Here is a 25,981-nt window from a genome sequence, read left to right as displayed (position 1 = left end):
TACTGTAGAAATGGTTCGTACATTGAAGCAAACTTATGTAAACATGAATCAAGGGTTCCATTGATTGATTGATTGAAGCTTTTATTAGTAGATTGCACAGTACAGTACATATTCTGTACAATTGACCACTAAATGGTAACACCGAAATAAGTTTTTCAACTTGTTTAAAGGCCTATTGAAATGCAAATTTTTTATTTAATAATACCTGGGATTTATATAGCGCTTTTCTAAGTACCCAAAGTCGCTTTACATTCTTGAACCCATCATTTATTCACACCTGGTGGTGGTAAGCTACTTTCGTAGCCACAGCTGCCCTGGGGTACACTGACGGAAGCGTGGCTGCCAACTTGGCGCCTACGGCTCCTCCGACCACCACCTACCATTCATCATTCATCATTCATTTCACCGATGTGAGCGGCACCGGGGGCAAGGGTGAAGTGTCCTGCCCAAGGACACAACGGCAGCGATTTTTTTTTGGATGGTAAGAGGCGGGGAGCGAACCTGCAACCCTCAGGTTTCTAGCACGGTTGCTCTACCCACTACGCCACGCCGCCCCTTTAAACGGGAATAGCAGATCCATTCTATGTGTCATACTTGATCATTTTGCGACATTGCCATATTTTTGCTGAAAGGATTTAGTAGAGAACAACGACGATAAAGTTCGCAACATTTGGTCGCTGATAAAAAAAAGCCTTGCCTATACCGGAAGTAGCGTGACGTCACAGGAGGAAGGATTCCTCACAATTCCCCGTTGTTTACAATGGAGCGAGAGAGATTCGGACCGAGAAAGCGACGATTACCCCATTAATTTGAGCGAGGATGAAAGATTCGTGGATGAGGAACGTTAGAGTGAAGGACTAGAGTGTAGTGCAGGGTGTATCTTTTTACGCTATGACCGTAACTTAGGTACAAGCTGGCTCATTGGATTCCACACTATCTCCTTTTTCTATTGTGGATCACAGATTTGTATTTTAAACCACCTCGGATACTATATCCTCTTGAAAATGAGAGTCGAGAACGCGAAATGGATATTTACAGTGAATTTTATCTCCACGACAATACATCGAAGAAGCACTTTAGCTACGGAGCTAACGTGATAGCATCAGGCTCAAATGCAGATAGAAACAAAATAAAAAAAACCCTGTCTGGAAGGATAGACAGAAGAACAATACTATTAAACCATGGACATGTAACTACACGGTTAATAATTTCCAGCTTAGCGAAGCTTAACAATTGAAGCTAACTTAGCTACGGAGCGGCGGCGGACGTTGTAGCTTTCGACGACACCCCGGCCGCCATCAGAGTCGGCAAGAAACATATATTTCCCCAAAGTTACATACGTGACATGCACATAGCGACACACACTTATGGGCAAGCGATCAAATGTTTGAAAGCCAAAGCTGTACTCACGGTAGTGCGTCTGCTATCCAGCTCAAACACAACACAACCTCCTGGTTGTGTTGCTGTAGTCCGCTGCTAATACACCGATCCCACCTACAACTTTCTTCTTTGCAGTCTTCATTGTTCATTAAACAAATTGCAAAAGATTCACCAACACAGATGTCCAGAATACTGTGGAATTTTTCGATGAAAACAGAGCAGTTTGTATGGTAACACATTGGGTACGAATACTTCCGTTGCCGTCGTGACGTCACACGCATACGTCATCATACATAGACGTTTTCAAGCGGAAGTTTCCCGGGAAATTTAAAATTGCACTTTATAAGTTAACCCGGCCGTATTGGCATGTGTTGCAATGTTAAGATTTCATCATTGATGTATAAACTATCAGACTGCGTGGTCGGTAGTAGTGGGTTTCAATAGGCCGTTAATAGCCCGACAAAAGTCCATATTTTAGTAAGTGTTTACACACTTTGAACACAGTATACAGTACTGTATAGCAGACAGACAAAACTAAGGGGTGTTGGATTACATTTATATTCAATAATGAAGACAAAACAACAACTAGCTGAACTGTTCTCATATACAGCTACCATGCACACACACTGTCACTAGCCCTGTGGTGCAATCCATCCATCCATCCATTTTCTACCGCTTATCCCTTTCGGGGTCGCGGGAGCCTATCTCAGCTGCATTCAAATTTTTATTTCTGACCTGGCATTAATATAGAACCCAGTTGTTGCTAACTTTTATAGACCATACACCTATTTATTGAATAGAGGTGTTAAAGGCCTACTGAAAGCCACTACTACCGACCACGCAGTCTGATGGTTTATATATCAATGATGAAATCTTAACATTGCAACACATGCCAATACGGCCGGGTTAACTTATAAAGTGCAATTTTAAATTTCCCGCTAAACTTCCGGTTGAAAACGTCTTTGGATGATGACGTATGCGCGTGACGTAGCCAATGAAACAGAAGTATCGGTACCCCATTGAAAACAATACAAAATAGTTTTGTTTTCATCTCATAATTCCACAGTATTCTGGACATCTGCGTTGGTGAATCTTTTGCAATTTGTTTAATGAACAATGGAGACTGCAAAGACGAAAGTTGTAGGTGGGATCGGTGTATTAGCGGCTGGCTGTAGCAACACAACTAGGAGGACTCACTTGGATAGCAGACGCGCTAGCCGACGCTAGCCGCCAACCGCACGGATGATCGGGTGAAATCCTTCGTGGCGCCGTCGATCGCTGAGACGCAGGTGAGCACGGGTGTTGATGAGCAGATGAGGGCTGGCTGGTGTAGGAGGAGCGCTAATGTTTTTATCATAGCTCTGTGAGGTCCGGGTGCTAAGTTAGCTTCAATGGCGTCGTTAGCAACAGCATTGTTAAGCTTTGCCAGGCTGAGAATTATTAAGCGTGTAGTTACATGTACATGGTTTAATAGTATTGTTGATCTTCTGTCTATCCTTCCAGTCAGGGATTTATTTATTTTGTTTCTATCTGCATTTGAGCCAGATGCTATCACGTTAGCTCAGTAGCTAAAGAGCTTCGCCGATGTATTGTCGTGGAGATAAAAGTCACTGTGAATGTCCATTTCGCGTTCTCGACTCTCATTTTCAAGAGGATATAGTATCCGAGGTGGTTTAAAATACAAATCCGTGATCCACAATAGAAAAAGGAGAAAGTATGGAATCCAATGAGCCCTTGTACCTAAGTTACGGTCAGAGCGAAAAAAGATACGTCCTGCACTGAACTCTAGTCCTTCACTCTCACGTTCCTCATCCACGAATCTTTCATCCTCGCTCAAATTAATGGGGTAATCGTCGCTTTCTCGGTCCGAATCGCTCTCGCTGCTGGTGTAAACAATGGGGAAATGTGAGGAGCCTTTCATCCTGCGACGTTACGCTACTTCCTGTACAGGCAAGGCTTTTTTTTTTACCAGCGACCAAAAGTTGCGAACTTTATCGTCGATGTTCTCTACTAAATCCTTTCAGCAAAAATATGGCAATATCCCGAAATGATCAAGTATGACACAGAATGGATCTGCTATCCCCATTTAAATAAAAAAAAATCATTTCAGTAGGCCTTTAAGACAAAGTGATTGCAGCTATTTGAGATACAACACTTCTCAGACAGCAAGAGAACTTTCCAATGTCCAGGTCAGCTCTGATTGTACTTACCGAAAAACTTTGTCCATTTGTCGAAGGAGAGACAACGAGAATGCGGGCTCCCGTGAATGTGATTAAAAAAAGGCAGCGTGTGCTTTGTATTACCTGGCCGACGAGGGAAGACTACGGGAAACGGCGAATGGACTGGCAAAGCAGACTGTATCAGTTATTGTCCGCCATGTATGTCGCGGACTCAACGTCTAGGTCCAGAGTATATAGAGTCACCAAAAACGATAGGATATGGTTAGGTGGAATTTACCCTGGATAAACTTAGTGTAGGGCCTTAGAGTGGACCCCACCTTGGCCAAGCAAGTGAGACCCAAAGAGAACATAGCTGCATGTGTGCCTGATTAACCTGTAATCCAGTTAAAATGCTTCAATCTGCTGCAAAAAAGTCCAACTTGTGTCTGTATTCCTGCAGCGCTCCAATTCTTTCTGCAGATGTCTTTATGTCACTGTCTCTATTCTCTAGTTTTCTCCTCAAATGCTCAGTTTTTGGTTTGACAGTTCATTAGCCCAGACTTCTGGGGTTTCTACCTTGCTGAGAGTACATCCTAAGAGTAGACAACTCTAATACATCTTCCTTTTTCCTTTAGTTAGGTTTGACACGGAGCTTTGCTCTGAACATATTTCATTGCATTACCATTGTGAAATTGCACCTTCACCACTCCACTTTTGAGTACCATTTGTCCTGGATGCTGTTCCACAAGATGCACTTTGGTACACTTAAGGTCTAATCTACTAATATCCAGATGACATGTGCTAAATAGCGTGTGAAAACTATAACATTGTGTGTACTATTAAATATATAGATAGCAGTTTCACGCATTAATAACATAAAGTCTGGATTGTTACATACTTTGATGTTAGGTGATTTTTTTCTACATGATTAAATGTTTCTAATGTTCTGTACTTTACATTAGTATATTTTGGACATGTTGAAAACAAAGCAAAAGAAAAACATATGGAAACAAGGAAATAACACCAGTAGGGTACAGAAATTGAAACAAATATTTTACGGTGATGAAAACACAAAAAATCAAAACAATGCATCATGGTTAGGTTTTTTTTCATATCCACGAAGGAGTAGAAAGAAGTGAAACATATTTACTCCCAACCCTTATTTATAAGTCAAATAACTACTTTTCTTAACACAATTATTGTTATGTACAATGATAAATTTACCGGTCTTAATAAAGTACATTATCAATAATCTTTTACCCACTTTATTTTGCTTTATATGTAATGTTTGTCTTTTCACAAGATCTTTAAATTTCAATAGTTTTGAATGTAAGACCAATGTATTTGTGTGATCCCTATATCCTGCTTTATGTGTGCTTATGTAATTATTGCCCCCTACTGCTGCACAGTAGTGCAATTTTATAGTCTTTGGTATGACTCGGCCGGGGTTTGAACTCACAACCTACCGATCTCAGGGCGGACACTCTAACCACAAGGCCACTGAGCAGGTTTAAGGTCACCCTTCATTTCTGTAGTTCTGCTAGCTATTTTCAGTAACCGGCCGCCTATACACATGACCCCAAACTACGGAACGGGCTGAGGGTAACAAAAAAAAAAAAAATGCCGTGAAAGGATCTTATAGTTAACTTTGATAGCCCTAGTGAAAATACCAAAAAACAATTTGAGAAATCCGACTAATTTAGTGCATGGAAACGTAGTCACTGTGAGTAACTGGGGAAATGTGGCATGATATTCTTAACAGTGAAAGAGCATAGAGGGGCTAAGAGTAAGTTTGCGGAAGCACTCTGTCATCCTTTGACATTTTACATGCACTTATTCATGCAAAACGAAGGGGCGCGTTCTGCGTATAGTAAGGGGCGGCCCTGACTGGAGCATCTTCCAATGTATTGCTTGGACAGAACAATTAACTGTCAAGACTTGGACTTTGGCGTGGTTTGTTCTCCCGTGGTGCAAATGATTTGGACCGGACATGGCGTGAAGTTAAATACATGATTTAATAATAGATTCAAAAAAGGAATAAACAAAAGGCGCGCACAAGGGCGGAAGTACAAAGCTTGGCTATAAAAACAAAAACTCGCACAAAGGCAGAACTATGGACATAAGACAAAACTTGCAAACTATGGCATGAATAAAGAAAACTTACTTGGACGAGAAAAGGGCATGAAAAAGAGCAGCATGGATCATAAGGGTGTGTAGAGAGTGTGATGTCGCCAGGCTGACTTCCTGGCAACAATGGGCTTAAATAATAGTGACATGATTAATGAAAACAGGTGCGTGACTCAAAACGTGAAACAGGTGCATGACATGACAGGTGAAAACTAATGGGTTGCTATGGTGACAAAACAAACACAAGTGCACAAAGAGTCCAAAAACCAAACCGAACATGACTAAAACAAAACATGATCACACAGACATGACAATTAACAGTTTCTGAGTTTGAGCCAGTTTGGCAACAAAAGAGTTGATGACACAGGAGTAAAAAGGAAGCTTTGAACAGAGCACTGCAAAAAGTCAGTGTTCAAAAACAAGGAAAAAACAAACAAAAATTAGGGGTATTTTATTTGAACTAAGTAAAATTATCTGCCAATAGAACAAGAAAATGTGGCTTGTCAAGACTTTCCAAAACAAGTAAAATTAGCTAACCTCAATGAACCCAAAAATACCTTAAAATAAGTATATTCTCACTTATAACAAGTGCACTTTTCTTGGTAGAAAAAAGAGACATTTTTGCTCGACATGTTCAAATATATTCTTAAATTAAGTAAATGCTAGTGCCATTATCTTGACATAATGATATGCGCTCGGCATTACATTTCTTGAAACCAGCAAACTTATGCTAAAAATTAATTTATTGTTCTTAATGGAAAGGCAACACGTTTCTGTCATGTCTGTGCGATCGTGTTTTGTTTTAGTCATGTTCGGTTTTGTTTTTGGACTCTTTGTGCACTTTTGTTTGTTTTGTCACCATAGCAACCCATTAGTTTTCACCTGTCATATCACGCACCAGTTTCACGTTTTGAGTCACGCACCTGTTTTCACTAATCATGTCACTATTATTTAAGCCCATTGTTGCCAGGAAGTCAGCCTGGCGACATCACACTCTTGACACACTCTTGACACACCCTCTACACACCCTTATGATCCATGCTGCTCTTTTTCATGCCCTTTTCTCATCAAAGTAAGTTTTCTTTATTCATGCCATAGTTTGCAAGTTTTGTTTTATGTCCATAGTTCTGCCTTTGTGCGAGTTTTTGTTTTTATAGCCAAGTTTTGTGCTTCCGCCCTTGTGCGTGCCTTTTGTTTATTCCTTTTTTTGAGTGTTAAAATTACATATGTATTCACCTTCACGCCATGTCTGGTCCAAATCATTTGCACCACAGTAGAACAAACCACGCCAAAGTCCAAGTCTTGACAGTTTCCTAGCCGCTCAGGCAAATCATATGGTCTAAAAATGCATTTTTCCATCGATAACATGACATCATCGCGCCAAGTGCGTGCTCTTTCAGTCAATTAGTGCGCATATATACAGCCTGGCCCCCGGCCAACAGTTTTTTTTAATTGTAATATTGAGGAATTTATCTGAATGTGCATGAACTATTTCTGTTCAAAATTGTTTGAAATGTCAAATGTTTATATTTTAACTGTCAGTTTACTGTACTACTATATGAGTACGTATTTTCTATTGTTTCATTGAAAATAAAACAGCAAAGTCCATTTGGCTGTCATCTGTTTTAATTATGAGACACAATTGTGTCTAAATCTTTTTTTTTTTTTTCATGCTTGAAATAAGAAATTATTACTTTAAAAAAAGTAGTTTTATACTTTAGTGTTGATGACACAGCTTTGCAACAGTTGATATTCTAGTTTCAAGCATGTTTTACTCAATATAGGTCATCAAATCTCAGCAACAAGATGTAATATCTTACTGAGATCATTTAGGACCAAAAAAATTAAAATAAGTAAAACACTCTAACATAAAATCTGCTTAGTGAGAAGAATTATCTTATCAGACAGAAAATAAGCAAATATCACCCTTATTTGAGATATTTAATCTTACTTAGATTTCAGTTTTTTGCAGTGAAAAAGCAGAACGACATCAAGTGCACAGTGCGGTCTGCCTTGAAGCCAGCCACTTCTTTGAGTCGCCGGCGAGGAAAGTTGGAATAAATTAAACGTCTGTGGGGTTGGAGGTTAGGATCGGGAGCAAGATACCATGAAAAATTGGAATTGAAAACAGGAGAGGGGAACGAGGAAGGTAAGAAAAGGGTGAAGAGGGGGGAGGCAGTGATTTAACGTCAAGATACAGAAAAGGTGGTCCGGGCTGCTTGTGTTCAGGGCCAAAGTAGAACCATGAAAGGTACTGGAGGGGAGCAAAGAGCAAACGAGGAGGAGATTGGAGAGCTCCACCACAAGCCACGCTGCATAATACATGCGCTGTGATTTGGTGCATGTAAACGCCCCGTGCATCTTTTATAAGATCAGCTTGACCCAGTGACACCGCGCGGGAGAAACAAACAAAAAAAAAAAGAGATGAAAGTGGACACGGCAAAAGTGCACGGTGTAAGCTCGGGAAGGAGGGGACATGTTTTATTAAATGTGCTGCATTGTTTGGAGACAGACGGAGATGTTTGTGACCGTTTACGTTTGCCCTGTGAACGACTTCTTCTTATCCGCAAGCCAGTTTAGGATTTTCTTTTTTTTTTTTATTAACCAAGCCATCGTCAGAAAGTTTCGACTCCAAATTAACTTTGGCTTTTAAAATATTGATCAGAGGTTGTATAAGGTAGAGGTTTCATTGTTTTGGGACCTGAACGTTTTCTACTCTTCTTTAAATATACATTTTACCAGTGGCGGGCTGTGCGTTTCCCACCTAGGCTTTCTGTGATGTCCGACTTCAATGATTACCTTTCAAAATACCATCATATATGTCCCCACATGACCATTGCTGGAGAAATACTATAGAGCAGTGGTTCTTAACCTGGGTTCGATCGAACCCTAAGGGTTCGGTGAGTCGGGCTCAGGGGTTCGGCGGAGGTCAAGACACACCCGACTCATCTTGTAAATAAAAACTTCTCCCTATCGGCGTATTACGGATACGGCAACAGCAAAAGTCAGACTGATTTGCAGGTGTGTAATTTGTTGTGAGTTTATGCACTGTGTTGGTTTTGTTGTTTGAACAAGGTGATGTTCATGCACGGTCATTTTGTGCACCAGTAAAAAAACATGGGAACACTTTAGTATCAGAAACATATTCACCATTAATTAGTTGCTTATTAACATGCAAATTAGTAACATATTGACTCTTAACTAGTCATTATTAAGTACTTATTAATGCCTTATTCGGCATTGCCTTATACCCTAACCCTCTAACCCTGGCCCTAACCCTCTAACCCTAACCCTAACCCTCTAACCCCAACCAAATAACTCTAAATTAAGTCTTTGTTACTTAGAATATGTTCCCCATACTAAAGTGTTACTGAAAACATATAACTTTGTCTTGGAATTTGAGTTTTATTTTTATTTTTTTCACTAAAGAAGGGTTCGGTGAATGCGCATATGAAACTGATGGGGTTCGGTACCTCCAATAAGGTTAAGAACCACTGCTATAGAGAAACACATTTACGCACTACACTGCAAAAAGTCAGTGTTCAAAAACAAGAAAACAAATACAAAAATGAGGGGTATTTTATTTGAACTAAGCAAAATTATCTGCCAATAGAAGAAGAAAATTTGGCTTGTCAAGACTTTCCAAAACAAGTCAAATTAGCTAACCTCAATGAACCCAAAAATACCTTAAAATAAGTATATTCTCACTAATAACAAGTGCACTTTTCTTGGTAGAAAAAAAGAGACCTTTTTGCTCAATATGTTGAAAAATATTTTTAAATTAAGTAAATGCTAGTGCCATTATCTTGACATAATGATATGCGCTCGGCATCATGACTTCTTTTTTTCATGCTTGAAGTAAGAAATTATTACTTTAAAAAAGTAGTTTTATATTTGTGAGTGTTGATGACACAGCTTTGCAACAGTTGATATTCTAGTTTCAAGCATGTTTTACTCAATATACACTACCGTTCAAAAGTTTGGGGTCACATTAAAATGTCCTTATTTTTCAATGAAGATATTTTTAAACTAGTCTTAACTTTAAAGAAGTACACTCTATACATTGCTAATGTGGTAAATGACTATTCTAGCTGCAAATGTCTGGTTTTTGGTGCAATATCTACATAGGTGTATAGAGGCCCATTTCCAGAAACTATCACTCCAGTGTTCTAATGGTACAATGTGTTTGCTCATTGGCTCAGAAGGCTAATTGATTATCAGAAAACCCTTGTGCAATCATGTTCACACATCTGAAAACAGTTTAGCTCGTTACAGAAGCTACAAAACTGACCTTCCTCTGAGCAGATTGAGTTTCTGGAGCATCACATTTGTGGGGTCAATTAAACGCTCAAAATGGCCAGAAAAAGAGAACTTTCATCTGAAACGCAACAGTCTATTCTTGTTCTTAGAAATGAAGGCTATTCTACAAAATTGTTTGGGTGACCCCAAACTTTTGAACGGTAGTGTAAGTCATCAAATCTCAGCTACAAGCTATAATATTTTACTGAGATAATTTAGGACCAAAACCCTTAAAACAAGTAAAATACTCTAACATAAAATCTGCTTAGTGAGAAGAATTATCTTATCAGACAGAAAATAAGCAAATATCACCCTTATTTGAGATATTTAATCTTACTTAGATTTCAGTTTTTGCAGTGTACTGGACATTGAATCACATCAACAGTGTACATAACGGGTTATTTTCTGGCGCATTTAAAAATCAATAAACCCGCATCAGCAATTAAAACATATCTTATGTGGTTCCGTCAAAATTGAAATGGCAAAAAACATTCTAAACGTTAAAAAAATAAAGAAATAAAATATCTGAACTCACAATCTGTAGAACCCATTCGAGCTTCCGGGGTTGGCCGACGTTGTCTCACAAGATGTAGTTTCTCTTTAAATATCCTTCTTGAAAATGGCCTTGCCAATATATGTGTTGTCTTGTCTAATCATAAAAGATGCAGACGAGGCGTGTTGGCTGAGTTCTTAAAGTTTACTCTGCAAGGCGCTCGTCATAAACATCCCGCGCATACTCTTTACTAATGAGGCATGCTGGGTAATGGAGTTCTTATGTTACCTACCTCATAACATCACAATATATATCTGCCTTAGGCCAGCTAGAAGGCCTTACTGACAACAACTCGTGATCCGATTGGCTATCGCAATTATCTATCAGCTGTATGTGCCCGTTCACTTACCGTACCTACTCAGAAGTCCGTGCGTCCCCGGGACGCAGATTTTATTTTATTTTTTTTACTGACCCTGCCTACTCCGTGTCAAAACTCCGGTTTACTTTTTTTTTAATCGATTATCGCTTTCCGCCGGTGTTTTGTTTTGTTTATATTTGCAGGGTAAAATTTTCGTCCCCGATTATTGCGTTTTTATTGGTCGACTTCAAAGTAATGAACATTCCGGTACAATTTCTTAAATTTTGATTCGCCGAAAGTTTTATCAATCACAAATACTGCATTTCTGGTATTAGGACTCACGCATGTTACTGTTTTTGTCATCAAATCAAATCAAATCAAATCAAAGTTTATTTATATAGCCCTAAATCACAAGTGTCTCAAAGGGCTGCACAATCCACAACGGGTCACCCACATATGCGGCCCTCTCCAAGGTTTCTCATAGTCATTCACATCGACGTCCCTTTGAGGTTGTGAGTTTTTCCTTGCCCTTATGTGGGCTCTGTACCGCGGATGTCGTTGTGGCTTGTGCAGCCCTTTGAGACACTTGTGATTTAGGGCTATAAAAATAAACATTGATTGATTGATGATTGATTGATTGAATTGGATACAATGAGAAACCTTGGAGGGGACCGCAGATGTGGGGGACCCCACCCCCGGGCGACCGGGGCATTGGACTGTGGGGGGAGGTGTGGCCAGCGCTGCCTGCAGGAGAGGAGGTCACCGCCTCTGTCCATGGTTCATTTATAAAATCTTTCGTACCGGTATACACTACCGTTCAAAAGTTTGGGGTCACATTGAAATGTCCTTATTTTTGAAGGAAAAGCACTGTACTTTTCAATGAAGATAACTTTAAACCAGTCTTAACTTTAAAGAAATACACTCTAAACATTGCTAATGTGGTAAATGACTATTCTAGCTGCAAATGTCTGGTTTATGGTGCAATATCTACATAGGTGTATAGAGGCCCATTTCCGGAAACTATCACTCCAGTGTTCTAATGGTACAATGTGTTTGCTCATTGGCTCAGAAGGTTAATTGATGATTAGAAAACCCTTGTGCAATCATGTTCACACGTCTGAAAACAGTTTAGCTCGTTACAGAAGCTACAAAACTGACCTTCCTTTGAGCAGATTGAGTTTCTGGAGCATCACATTTGTGGGGTCAATTAAACGCTCAAAATGGCCAGAAAAAGAGAACTTTCATCTGAAACTCGACAGTCTATTCTTGTTCTCAGAAATTAAGGCTATTCCCCAAATTGTTTTGGTGACCCCAAACTTTTGAACGGTAGTGTATATCTGCGGCTTATTGTCTGGTGCAGCTAAAATATGTAAAACTATTTATTTCTTCTAACATTTGGTGGGTGTGGCTTAAATAATGCTGCGCTCTATCGCCCGGAAATTACAGCCGTAGTGAGAAAGTATACTAGTTTTTTTTAGATGAACATAAACAGTGCAATGAGCCAAATAGAAAACAGGAAAAATGCAATTTACCTTATTTTCCATCCATCCATTTTCTACCACTTGTCCCTTTTGCACTGTTAAAATGAACACAAATCCACTCCTGGATCCTTTCGATTCATGATGTGAGGAATATCAACTGTGATTTTTCTCAATACGAGCTGTCACATGGGAGCCAAAAGTAACGCTTACGGCTAAACACAGTTCGGCGCGTCAAAGTCAAACGACACAGCAGCTGTATCGGTCACATGTTTTTATCCTAAAGCGACACAATCGAGGGACACAGTATCACTCTTTGTGTTTATTAATGCATCGCTGCTTCAGTATCGTTCGACCCTGGCTTTCATGCAAGATGCGCCGCTGGAGCTCGTAGTCGTTATTTATGGACGCATGTCCGTGTGTAACCTGTGAGTGAAGGTGCACAGCGATAAGTGATGCCCGGTTACTCCCAGGTTGTCAGCTCACGCTAAAACAAGAAAAGTTGATGACGAATGCCGTGTTTTCAACAAGACATGGACTGACAAGTATTTCTTTACAGAAATTAAAGGTAAAGCCGTGTGCTTAATTTGTGGTACACAGATTGCTGTGTTTAAAGAATACAATTTGAATCGCCACCACATGACGAAGCACGAGGAAAAATACCGGAATCTGTCCGATGAAGAGCGTGCAAGGGAGGCTGATGCGTTGATGGTAAAACGGCAAACCCAACAAGGACTTTTTGCCAAATTTCACACCCCCAAAGATGCAGCCGTCAGGACAAGTTTCGTCATTTCTCACAAAATCGCCAGAAAAAGAAAGGCGTTTTCTGACAGAGAGTTTATTAAGGAGTGCTTATTGGACACTGTTGCGCTGACATGCCCGGAGAAGAGGGGCGCATTTGAAAACGTGTCACTCTCCCGACGCACTGTAACGAGGCGGGTTGAGACCATCGCTGGAAACTTGGAGCTTCAGCTGAAGAACAGAACGGCCGACTTTGACTGATTTTCGCTGGCTTTGGATGAGAGCTGCGATGTACGTGACACCGCCCAGCTGCTCATCTTCTTACGTGGGATAACTGCAGACTTTCAAATCACGGAGGAGCTGGCAGCCATGCAGTCAATTAAAGAGACAACCACAGGTAATGACTTGTTCACATAGGTAAATGCGTGTTTGGACATGTTAGGACTGAAATGGGACTAGCTGGCAGGTGTGACAACAGATGGTTGTCCAAATCTGACGGGGAAAAATGTTGGACTTTTAAAGAGGATGCAGGATAAAGTGACAGAAATTAACCCTGTGCAGAAATTGACATTTTTGCATTGTATTATACATCAGGAAGTGTTGTGTAAGACAGTGTTAAAAATAAAACCATCAAAAGCAATCTGCTTTTGTATAAAGTTAAGTTACGTTAAATGAAATTATTATTATTATTATTAATTATTATTATTATTATTATTATTATTATTATTTATCTTACGGTATATCAAAAATAATATTGAGCAAAATTTAATTAAAATATTGTCGATGTGGCCCTCCAGCAGTGCTCGGGTTGCTCATGCGGCCCCCGGTAAAAATTAATTGCCCACCCCTGGGTTAGAGTGTCCGCCCTGAGACTAGAAGGTCGTGAGTTCAAACCCCGGCCGAGTCATACCAAAGACTATAAAAATGGGACCCATTGCCTCCCTGCTTGGCACTCATCATCAAGGGTTGGAATTGGGGGTTAAATCACCAAAATGATTCCCGGGCACGACCACCGCTGCTGCTCACTGCTCCCCTCACCTCCCAGGGGGTGAACATGGGGATGGGTCAAATGCAGAGGGTAATTTTGCCACACCTAGTGTGTGTGTGACTATCAGTGGTACTTTAACTTTTAACTTTAACAAGTGCCTATGGTGTCAGCATTAGATAGGTAGTCCTAGTAGTCCAGGGGTGCACACACGTTTTCACCATGCGAGCTACTTATAAAATGACCAAGCCAAAATGATCTACCTACTCCAAAAATGCATATCATATATCTATTTATGAATATATTGAGAATTCTTTATATGTAGAATGTATGTTAATGTACCTTGCAAACCCGAATGAGCCCATATTGCACAACACAATTAATTATGTAACTTTATTTTGTCATTACCTTAGTCTGATGACTTGCACGGGATGGAATCAGTCAGGGATGCATAGTTTGGACAGTAGCTGCTGAGAGCCAGCCTCAAGCACACATCCAAACGTTCATCAGTCATGGTGGAACGATACTTGGATTTAATGATCTTCATGTGGGAAAATGCTGACTCACATACATAAGTGGAGCCGAAAAATGCAGTCAAGGAGGTAGCGCATTTCCTCATGTTGGGGTGCTTTTCAACTGAGCAAAAACTGTTTTTATCATCTAAGAAATATTTCTAAAGTGAGAAATTTGCTGTCAAAAATTGGATCTCATAATTATCATTCATCACTGACTCTATATAATGAAAATGGGAAGAGGTTTAGCCATGGTCAGGAAGTGCTCCACCTACTTGACATCCTCAACAATGGGTCAAGTCATACAGTCCTTGGTTTTCTGTCATCTTCATTACTGTCCTATAATATGGTCCGCTACGACTAAGTCTAACCTGAACAAACTGTAACTTGTTCAGAACAGAACAGCTACACTGGTACTTAAAGGCCTACTGAAATGCAATTGTTTTATTCAAACGGGGATAGCAGATCCATTCTATGTGTCATACTTGATCATTTCGCGATATTGCCATATTTTTGCTGAAAGGATTTAGTAGAGAACATCGACGATAAAGTTCGCAACTTTTGGTCGCTGATAAAAAAAGCCTTGCCTGTACCGGAAGTAGCGTGACGTCGCAGGTTGAAGGGCTCCGCACATTTCCCCATTGTTTACACCAGCAGCGAGAGCGATTCGGACCGAGAAAGCGACGATTACCCCATTAATTTGAGCCAGGATGAAAGATTTGTGGATGAGGAACGTGAGAGTGAAGGACTAGAGTGCAGTGCAGGACGTATCTTTTTTTCGCTCTGACCGTAACTTAGGTAAAAGGGCTCATTGGATTCCACACTTTCTCCTTTTTCTATTGTGGATCACGGATTTGTATTTTAAACCACCTCGGATACTATATCCTCTTGAAAATGAGAGTCGAGAACGCGAAATGGACATTCACAGTGACTTTTATCTCCACGACAATACATCGGTGAAGCACTTTAGCTACGGAGCTAACGTGATAGCATCGTGCTTAAATGCAGATAGAAACAAAAGAAATAAGCCCCTGACTGGAAGGATAGACAGGAGATCAACAATAATACTATCAGGAGACACCGAACCAAACACTGGACCTGTAACTACACGGTTAATGCTGTGCCGCCTGTCGAAGCCTAGCATTGCTGTTGCTAACGACGCCATTGAAGCTAACTTAGCTAAAAACATTAGCGCTCCACCTACGCCAGCCCTCATCTGCTCATCAACACCCGTGCTCACCTGCGTTCCAGCGATCGACGGCGCGACGAAGGACTTCACCCGATCATCGATGCGGTCGGCGGCTAGCGTCGGATAGCGCGTCTGCTATCCTCAAAGTCCTCCTGGTTGTGTTGCTGCAGCCATCCGCTAATACACCGATCCCACCTACAGTTTTCTTCTTTGCAGTCTCCATTGTTCATTAAACAAATTGCAAAAGATTCACCAACACAGATGTCCAGAATACTGTGGAATTTTGCGATGAAAACAGAGCTGTTTGTATTGTGATACAATGTGTCCGAATACTTCCGCTTCAACCATCGACGTCACGTGCAAACGTCATCATACATAGATGTTTTCAACCGGAAGTTCCCCGTGAAATTTAAAATTGCACTTTATAAGTTAACCCGGCCATATCGGCATGTGTTGCAGTGTTAAGATTTCATCATTGATATATAAACTATCAGACTGCTTGGTCGGTAGTAGTGGCTTTCAGTAGGCCTTTAAATGTTCTAATATTTCATATATGCATTCACGCCTGTACTGGTTATCTGTTGAACAAAAGATGCAGTGTAGTCTCTTTATGTTCTTTAGAACTATCATGTTGGATCAATCACCGGATTACTTTTACAAACAGTTTTTAAAATCGACTAACATACACTACCGTTCAAAAGTTTGGGGTCACATTGAAATGTCCTTATTTTCGAAGGAAAAGAACTGTACTTTTCAATGAAGATAACTTTAAACTAGTCTTAACTTTAAAGAAATACACTCTATACATTGCTAATGTGTTAAATGACTATTCTAGCTGCAAATGTCTGTTTTTTGGTGCAATATCTACATAAGTGTATAGAGGCCCATTTCCAGCAACTATCACTCCAGTGTTCTAATGGTACAATGTGTTTGCTCATTGGCTCAGAAGGCTAATTGATGATTAGAAAACCCTTGTGCAATCATGTTCACACATCTGAAAACAGTTTAGCTCGTTACAGAAGCTACAAAACTGACCTTCCTTTGAGCAGATTGAGTTCCTGGAGCATCACATTTGTGGGGTCAATTAAACGCTCAAAATGGCCAGAAAAAGACAACTTTCATCTGAAACTCAACAGTCTATTCTTGTTCTTAGAAATGAAGGCTATTCCACAAAATTGTTTGGGTGACCCCAAACTTTTGAACGGTAGTGTACATATTCATGACACTAGGAATGCCAGTAATGGCTATTTGGCACTTCCTGCTCCCAGGACCAATCTCCTCAAACATACAGTCATGTATAGATCATTCTGGAATCGGATGCCATCTCACATGAATCTCTCACAAAGTAAATTGTCATTCAAGAAAGCTTTGAAGATACACCTATTGCAGCTATTCACATGACATTAATTCTTAATACTGGGTTTAACTCGCTTTTGTATTTGATGTTGTACTTTTCTTTTGTATAATGTTTGGTAATGTATGTATCTTTGTATTTTTATTTTGTATGCTCCTATACAGTATGGACCGCAGGAAGAATAGCGGTCGCCTTGGCGTCAGCTAATGGGGATCCAATCAATAAACAATAAACATGCCATTGTTCAATTGCAAAGATGAATTCAAAAGGGCCACATACTGTATGCAGAGTACGTACATGCTTACGTCAACGAATCCCTGCTCTGTACACACTTCATAAAACGGGCTGATTGTCTGATGCTTCAAGGACAACCAGTAATGGGTTCAATAACTAAGATCGGTGCAGCCCCGGCTGTCAACCTGCCTTCCATCTCCCTTATTACCTATTACACGGTCAGTGGCGTGTGGACCTGTATGTTGTGGGCCTGTGCCATGTTTTGTGCACAGCTCAGCTGCATACACAACATTGTCATATTACTTTTTTAAAGCAACTAACATTTGCTGTGAAGCCTTCCAGCTTCAGCCGACATTAAGTACATTTACAGAACATGACAACAGGGTAAAGAGGTGAAGGTCTAGGAGAGGACATAATTGCCACACTGCAAAAAGTCAGTGTTCAAAAACAAGGAAAACAAATACAAAAATTAGGGGTATTTTACTTGAACCAAGCAAAATTATCTGCCAATAGAACAAGAAGATTTGGCTCAAGACTTTCCAAAACAAGTAAAATTAGCTAACCTCAATGAACCCCAAAATAACTTAAAATAAGTATATTATCACTAATAACAAGTGCACTTTTCTTGGTAGAAAAAACGAATTTTTTCTCAATATGTTGAAAAATATTCTTAAATTAAGTAAATGCTAATGCCATTATCTTGACATAATGATATGCGCTCGGCATTACATTTCTTGAAACCAGCAAACTTATACTAAAAACTAGTTTTTAACCGCTTGTTACTCTCGGGGTCTCCTAGCCGCTCAGGCAAATCATATTGTCTAAAAATGCATTTTTCCATCGATAACATGACATCATCGCGCCAAGTGCGTGCTCTTTCAGTCAATTAGTGCGCAAGGAATATAAATATATATATATATATATATATATATATATATATATATATATATATATATATATATATATATATATATATATATATATATGTATATATATATATATATATGTATATATATATATATATATATATATATATATATATATATATATATATATATATATATATATATATATATATATATATATATATATATTTACAGCCCGGCCCCAAGACAATTTTTTTTTATTGTAATTATGAAGAATTTATCTGAATGTGCATGAACTATTTCTGTTCAAAAGTGTTTGAAATGTCAAATGTTTAAATAATAACTGTCAGTTTACTGTACTGTGCCAACTGTACTACTATAATAGTACATATTTTCTATGGTTTTATTGAAAATAAAACAGCAAAGTCCATTTGGCTGTCATCCGTTTTAATTATGAGACACAATTGTGTCAAAGTCATGATTTTTTTAATTTCATGCTTGAAATAAGAAATGATTACTTTAAAAAAGTAGTTTTATACTTGTGAGTGTTGATGACACAGCTTTGCAACAGTTGATATTCTAGTTTCAAGCATGTTTTACTCAATATAGGTCATAAAATCTCAGCAACAAGCTGTAATATCTTACTGAGATCATTTAGGAGCAAAACCCTTAAAACAAGTAAAACTCTTAACATAAAATCTGCTTAGTAGGAAGAATGATCTTATCAGACAGAAAATAAGCAAATATAACCTTTATTTGAGATATTTAATTTTACTTAGATTTCAGTTTTTGCAGTGCAGAGAGAGGATATTTAAAGTTATTGTGCTTATTATTCTACTTTTCAGGGTTTGTTGTGGATAAAGAGGATGTGAGCTGCGCAACATGTGAGTTAGCGTTATAAGATGTTTCTGAGATCATTAAAATAGCTGAGTAAAGTGAGTAGAAAGAACATAAAACACGTTCTTGGTGGAAGTTCAGCGTCTCAATGTGAGACACTTTCATTTTTTCATCTTTTTACAAAAGCAATATGAGATTCTAGTGGCAAGCCATATTTGGTAGGGATTCAACCAACTTAATGTACCTCTTTATACCGCCACTATCTCGTTACAACTAGGGTTGTACGTTATACCGGTATTAGTATAGTACCGCGAGACTAATGAATCATATTTGGTACTATACCACCTCTGAAAAGTACTGGGCATCACAACATCTTCTTTAGTTTTTTTAAAATGTATATTATGTTTATAAACTCAGGAAATACATCCCTTTACACATGAGGACTTTAAATATGGCCAATGTATGATCCTGTAACGACTTGGTATCGGATTGATACCCAAATTTGTGGTGTCATCCAAAACTCATGTAAAGTATCAAACAACAGAAGAATAAGTGATGATTACATTTTAACAGAAGTGTAGATAAAACATGTTAAAAGAAAAAGTAAGCAGATATTAACTGTCATGATCCGTTGTTCGGATCATGTTTTGTGTATTCTGTTTGTTTTGGACTCCTTTAGTTCCTGTTTATGCACCTCTGAGTTTGTTACCATGGCTACTTATTAGTTTCATCTGCTTCTTGTGTTCCGGACGCGCACCTGTTTGTAATCACTGACATTATTTAAGCCTGCCTTTGCCAGTCAGTCGGTCTGGCTTCTTTATTTGCGTCACTACTACATTTACGTTAGTTTTGCTTATCTCCTAGCCCCTGCTAGTGATCCCTAGTCTGTGCTAAGTAGTAGCCTTAGCTTCAGGTGCGATCGGCGTACCTTATTCCGTCGGTTTGTTTTCTGTTTTGTACCTGTTTTGTGTTAATTTACTATTAAATCATGTCCTTACCTGCAAGTCCTGTCCGGATTCGTTCATTTGCATCCAGGGAGAACAAACCCCACATCACCATGCGACCCGGTCGTAACAATTAACAGTAAATGAACAAGTAGATTAATAATTCATCTTTTACCACTTGTCCTTAATAATTTTGACAAAATAATACAATGGAAAATGACACAATATGGTACTGCATACGTCAGCAGCTTAATTAGGAGCCTTTGTTTTTTTACTTACTAATAAAAGACAAGTTGTCTTGTATGTTCAGTATTTTATTTAAGGACAAACTTGCAATAAGAAACATATGTTTAATGTACCCTAAGATTTTTTGTTAAAATAAAGCCAATAATGCAATTTTTTGTGCTCCCCTTTATTTAGAAAAGTATCAAAATAATTGTGGTACCAAACTATTATTAACCATTCAGAGGATGTAAAGATGCTGACCTTATTGTACGCCTACGAGTTGGCTGCGTGAAGCAAATCTGATAGTTGATGGTTAAAGAAACAAACCCAGTTTGCATATTCTTTAAGTGACTACGTTTCCATTCACTAAATTAGTCTGATATCTCAAATAGTTCGGCTCTAAAGAAGCATCATACAACCCATTGAAACACCTTAATCTCATCATGTTTGGCTTTTGAGAAACTGGACTAACACACCTACATTTCGCGATTGGAAGCCAGATCTCTCGAGCAAGATCTTCATTTCGCGCATGCGAGCAGATACCTTTCAATAAACACAGTAAACAACTACAAATAAGAGGAGACTTTATTTGGGATTTGTTTGTATTTATTTTTGGAGAGCATTGATGGGAGACAAAAAAGAAACAGAGATTAATTTAAAAAGGTAGCTAAGGAAATGGAGAATGCGTCTTCATTCGGACTCCAGACTAAGTGAGATACAAAACAATAAAGCATCTAGGTATATCAAAGGAAATAAAGCAAGTGTACACAAACCTTTTAAGGATGCATTTTTGCACTCCAAACTGATTAGCAATAACTCTGTATTCCACACTACTGGCAAGCTTGTCCACAGCAATAGCAAGCCTCTGGAACAGTCATGTTTTTAAAAAAAAATCAGATTTACAACTGCTTTAATCAATCCATGGAGCCTTTTGAATGAACTCCGAGACATTCGAAAGTTGTGTTATCATGATTCTCCGTCCAAAAGTTCCTTGAAAATAACTCATCCCTCACCAGTCTTTCTTTGCTTCGGACCTGCATCCGCTCTGAGACCTTCTTGGTAGTAGCGTCATCTTTGTGGTGCCGTCTATGATCATTTTTTGATGCTGCTGCTATTTAATATCAGCATAGCCGTTAGAGACGTACTAATTGTAATTAGTGCCGATATTACAGCGGACATCAGGTACAACAAGGACTGTTGACTTGTAGGGAGCCGCAGATGCCTTGTTATAGTGTGACGTCATAGTCAACCGGAAATGCAATAAATGTATCCGGGCTAAAAAGAAATAAGACCCCCCAGTGTACGGGAGGCACCCAGCGTATGACCAATATTCACACTAGAGCAGGGGTTGGCAACCCAAAATGTTGAAAGAGCCATATTGGACCAAAAATACCATACTGTCTGGAGCCGCAAAAAATGTAAAGTGTTATGAAGGCAACACATGATGTAAGTGGCTATATTAGCTATATTAGCCTACTATCAAAGGCTGAGGCAAATCTTCGTTGACAGAAATGTTGTATTTAAATTTGTATTCTACACATTGGAAATCATTAGTAAAATGGAGGCTTCTCACAGGATGAGATAACTTCTGGAAATTACTGGCTCAGAATGGCCAAAGGTATAGATGTGTGTGTCCAAGTTTAAGGAAACGGCAGGCTGTCTTCTTCTACTAGATTTATTACAATCTTTGCAAGCTGGGTAGCGTTTGCTGTGGTCTGGAACAACATGGCACACAAACAACTGTGAGAAACGCAGCCAGTATTACATACAGATAATGTGTCATGAGACATGCAATCATAAATTAAATACACAGAGGTAAGTAAAGGAAATTAAATGAGCTTAAATATACCTGCAAACGAGTCATAATGATGCAATATGTACATACAGTTAGCCTAAATAGCATGTTAGCATCGATTAGCTTGCAGTCATGGATTGACCAAATATGCCTGATAAGCACTCCGGCAAATCAATAAAAATCAACAAAGCTCACCTTTGTGCTTTCACGCACAGGATAAAACGTTTGGTGGACAAACTGAGACAAAGTGGCATAAAACATGTCTTTCTGTGGCAGCATCGGAGGAAGTTGTACATGTAAACAAACTGCGATGAGTTCAAGGATCGCTGAAACTCGTAGGACAAAACGGTGCTTGCCAAATGAAGGATTTCTAACAATTAGGAAGGTTTGTGTCATGTTTGTTCTCCTACAGAAAATATATTAAAACAAACAATTTTTTTTTTCTTCATCTTTTTCCATTTTAACACATATCTGAAAGAGGTCCAGGGAGTCACTAGGACATGGTAACACAAAAAAGCTGAAATCTGACATAAATGTGCTGGAAGAAATTTAGCCAATGGACACTCTCCAAAATGAAAGATTGTTGTGAATAAATGTATAACATTTCATTGACCAAATATCAGAATTGAAGTGGTTCAGTTCTTCTGATAGTTTTTAAAGTTAAAGTCCCAACGATAGTCACACACACACACACTTGGTGTGGTGAGATTACTCTCTGCATTTGACCCATCCCCATTATTCACCCCCTGGGAGGTGAGGGGAGCAGTGAGGAGCAGCGGTGGCCGCACTTGGGAATAATTTCACTCTAACCAAGGCCACTGAGCAGGTAAAGGCCAGCAGAGAAGGCTTTGCAGGCCCTGATGGCCCAAAAATGCTCGAAAATCTTTTTTACTAAAGACATCGGCTTCAATTGGTATACTTTTCTTTAATTCAATTGGAATAGGAAAATACATATTTTGGATTGAATTTTATTCAAGCTCACATATGTTCATGAAAAACACATTTACGAAGTGAAATACAAATCTTTGCATAGACTTTTTTTGTATTTGTAGACAATCACTGTCCGATTTAAAATTATACTTGTTTTTTAAAGACTGCAATGCAATTATGTTAAGTCTATGTAAAAGAAAACATAGTATTGCCAGTTATTAGCAGTATCAACACTGAAGTATCAACATCTTACAGGGAGTATTGCATTTTCCATTCAAATATTTGAATACATTCATCCATTCAGGCTTTTCCTTTTTTCTATAACTCAGTGCAAATGTTTTATTTTTTTAATTTTTGTATGCGTGTGCTGTCGCCTCATTTGCAAGTGGTTGCTGATGGAGGCATTTTGATTTGATTTGCATAATTAGAAATGCATGAAATCACTTGCCAGTTTAGGCTTGCATAGTGGCAAATGAGGAATCAACACTACAGCAGAATATTCCAAACGAGGCCATACGTCACTGGAGTAATGAATGGAAAAGGTCCAAAGTCTGCAGTGCTATTTGCTGCCTAACAGTTGACAGTTGCGATGATGTAGGCCACAGGTATCAAACTCAAGGCCCGCGGGCCAGATCTGGCCCTCCACATCATTTTATGTGGCCTGCAAAAGCCTGGAAATAATGTGTCAATAAAAATACCTTATATTTTCTTTCTTTAATTTATTATTTTCTTACTAAAGGTATTAGGGTTTTTTTTTTAGTTTGGCAGGGGAAAACAATAGTGTCCAATAGTGTAACAAATATTATATTATTTAACTTTTTTGAATAATCCAAATAAATACTTAAATATCTGCTTAACTTAAGATTTCAAAGCAGGTTATCCATCAAATTGTACACTATAAAAATGACCAATGGATTTTACTTAAAAATGTTGCGAGTTTTTTACAGCATATTACTGTAAGTTGGAAAAAAACGACCAATGTTTGTTTTTTTACAGTAAAATTCTGTCAGTTTTTTGTTAGTTTTTTACTGTAAAATCCACGGTTGATGATTTTTTGCTATTACATTTTACTAAGGTAAAAAAAAACAACTGGCAGCTGAGTTGCCAAAATAAAATTAAACAGCGGTAATGTATTTCTATTTACAGTAATATGTCGTAAAAAATAACAATTTGAAAAAAACACCATATATTTTACAGTAAAAGTCTGGCAACTAAGCTTCCAGTTTTTTTCTGTAAAAAACTGTGATTAAATCCACGTAAATTATTTTTTTTAATATTTAAATTCATAGGCAAATTAATTAATTATTTAGAGTTACAAGCGGCCCTCTAATGGCAGCCATGACTGCGGTGTGGCCCTCAATAAAAACTACTTTGACACCCCTGATGTAGGCGATACGTCTGAAGCAGTGGTTGCCAGTTATTTTTTTGTCATGTCTATTAGAATGTACACCTTGTGCCAGGGTGACACAAATATTAATTAATGTCTTAATTAAAATATTATTAAGAACCTGATCATATGGATTTTTGTATTTGTATGTGAAGTGTATTTCCGGGCGGAGCGGATGGACCAAAAGAGACGTCGGTGACGCTTTGCTGAACAAAAAGTTGCTTTATTACAAGCGAGTGTCATTAATCAGGACTGCAGTACCAGGAGGAGGTTAAGTAAAAAAAAATGAGGCTGAACCACAGTCTTATATTCCTTCTTCCTGCGTCTGGGTGTGTGTTAATTCAGAAGAACACAACCTGACCATTTAAGGAGATGTTCATGTGAAAGTGTCTTGAAAACAACTGATTTAAGTCCTAACTTAAATTTTGGCTTTGAGCAAGACAGGTAGTCTCTTCTCGAGGATACTGCTATCACTTTTGCATTCTGAAGTCCCAATTAGAGATGTGATCCAATCCACCTGCGAATATCAAACTGAAGGGTCTTATCTTATTATGTGCTCAAACTGAAATACCACTATTTAATTAAACTTGGTGGTTTGCCTTCTCCAAGTCGGATATACATCTTCACCGTAAGCAAAACATGATATGAGTTGATTAATTCACTTCAGTACGTTTCTCCCCTAATGCAGGGGTGTCCAAACTTTTTCCACTGAGGGCCGCACACTGAAAAATCAAAGCAAGCGGGGGCCATTTTGAAATTTTTTTATTTTATAAACCAATACAATATATGTATAAAAAATATATTTTAAGGCCTCCACTCAGGACCAAAGGGTTTTTGTCCAAAATATATTTAAAACGTGTCATTATTCAGTATTATTATCTCTAGATCAACATTAGGTCTATCTGTCAATATAATGTTTTTCAAGATTTAAGTTGTATGCTCTTTTTGTCAAAGAAAACCCTGTTTTTTTTATGGAAAAAACACAAAATATGCAATATTTTCACCCAATAGAATTTTTAAGAGGAATATTTCAGATTATATAATAATTGGAGCCTTAAAAAGGTCAATAACTCATAACACCATTGATTTTAATTCATTATTATTTTTTGAGCAATGACACTTAAAAACAAATCGCACAATAATTATTGGGGAACCAAAAGGGTCCTACTCATTAAAGTGTTAAAAAATTAGTTATACATTTTTTTTACTGTTTACTTTCAACACAATAATCTCAAGATCAACTTCAGATCTATCCGTCAATTGTACGTTGTATTGTTGTTTATGTTTTTTGTTTGTTCGTTTTAGGCCCTTCTTTTTTTTTAAAAAAAAAGCTCAATTTTTTATAAGGCAAACACAAAATATGCAACATTTTCCCCCAAAAATATCTCAAAGTGCAATATTTAATGTGACGTAATTGGAGCTTTGGATAGGTCAATAATTCATAATAACATTGATTTTGATTCATTATTATTTTTTAAAGAAAGAAACAGCCTGCATGGCAGCTTTGTGTTATTAGAGTAAACATTGCAACATTTTCTTGTTACATTTCACCTGTTTGCTCTTTCATACCACTTTTTATGTTTTTAATTTTTTGAATCGTATTTTAAAATGGGCCGTGGGGCCATTAAAAAAATGACCTGCGGGCCGCAAATGGCCCCCGGGCCGCACTTTGGACATCCCTGCCCTGA

The sequence above is a fragment of the Entelurus aequoreus genome, linkage group LG17, assembly GCF_033978785.1.
Source record: "Entelurus aequoreus isolate RoL-2023_Sb linkage group LG17, RoL_Eaeq_v1.1, whole genome shotgun sequence".
Taxonomy (NCBI): domain Eukaryota; kingdom Metazoa; phylum Chordata; class Actinopteri; order Syngnathiformes; family Syngnathidae; genus Entelurus; species Entelurus aequoreus.
This window is presented reverse-complemented; position numbering follows the sequence as displayed.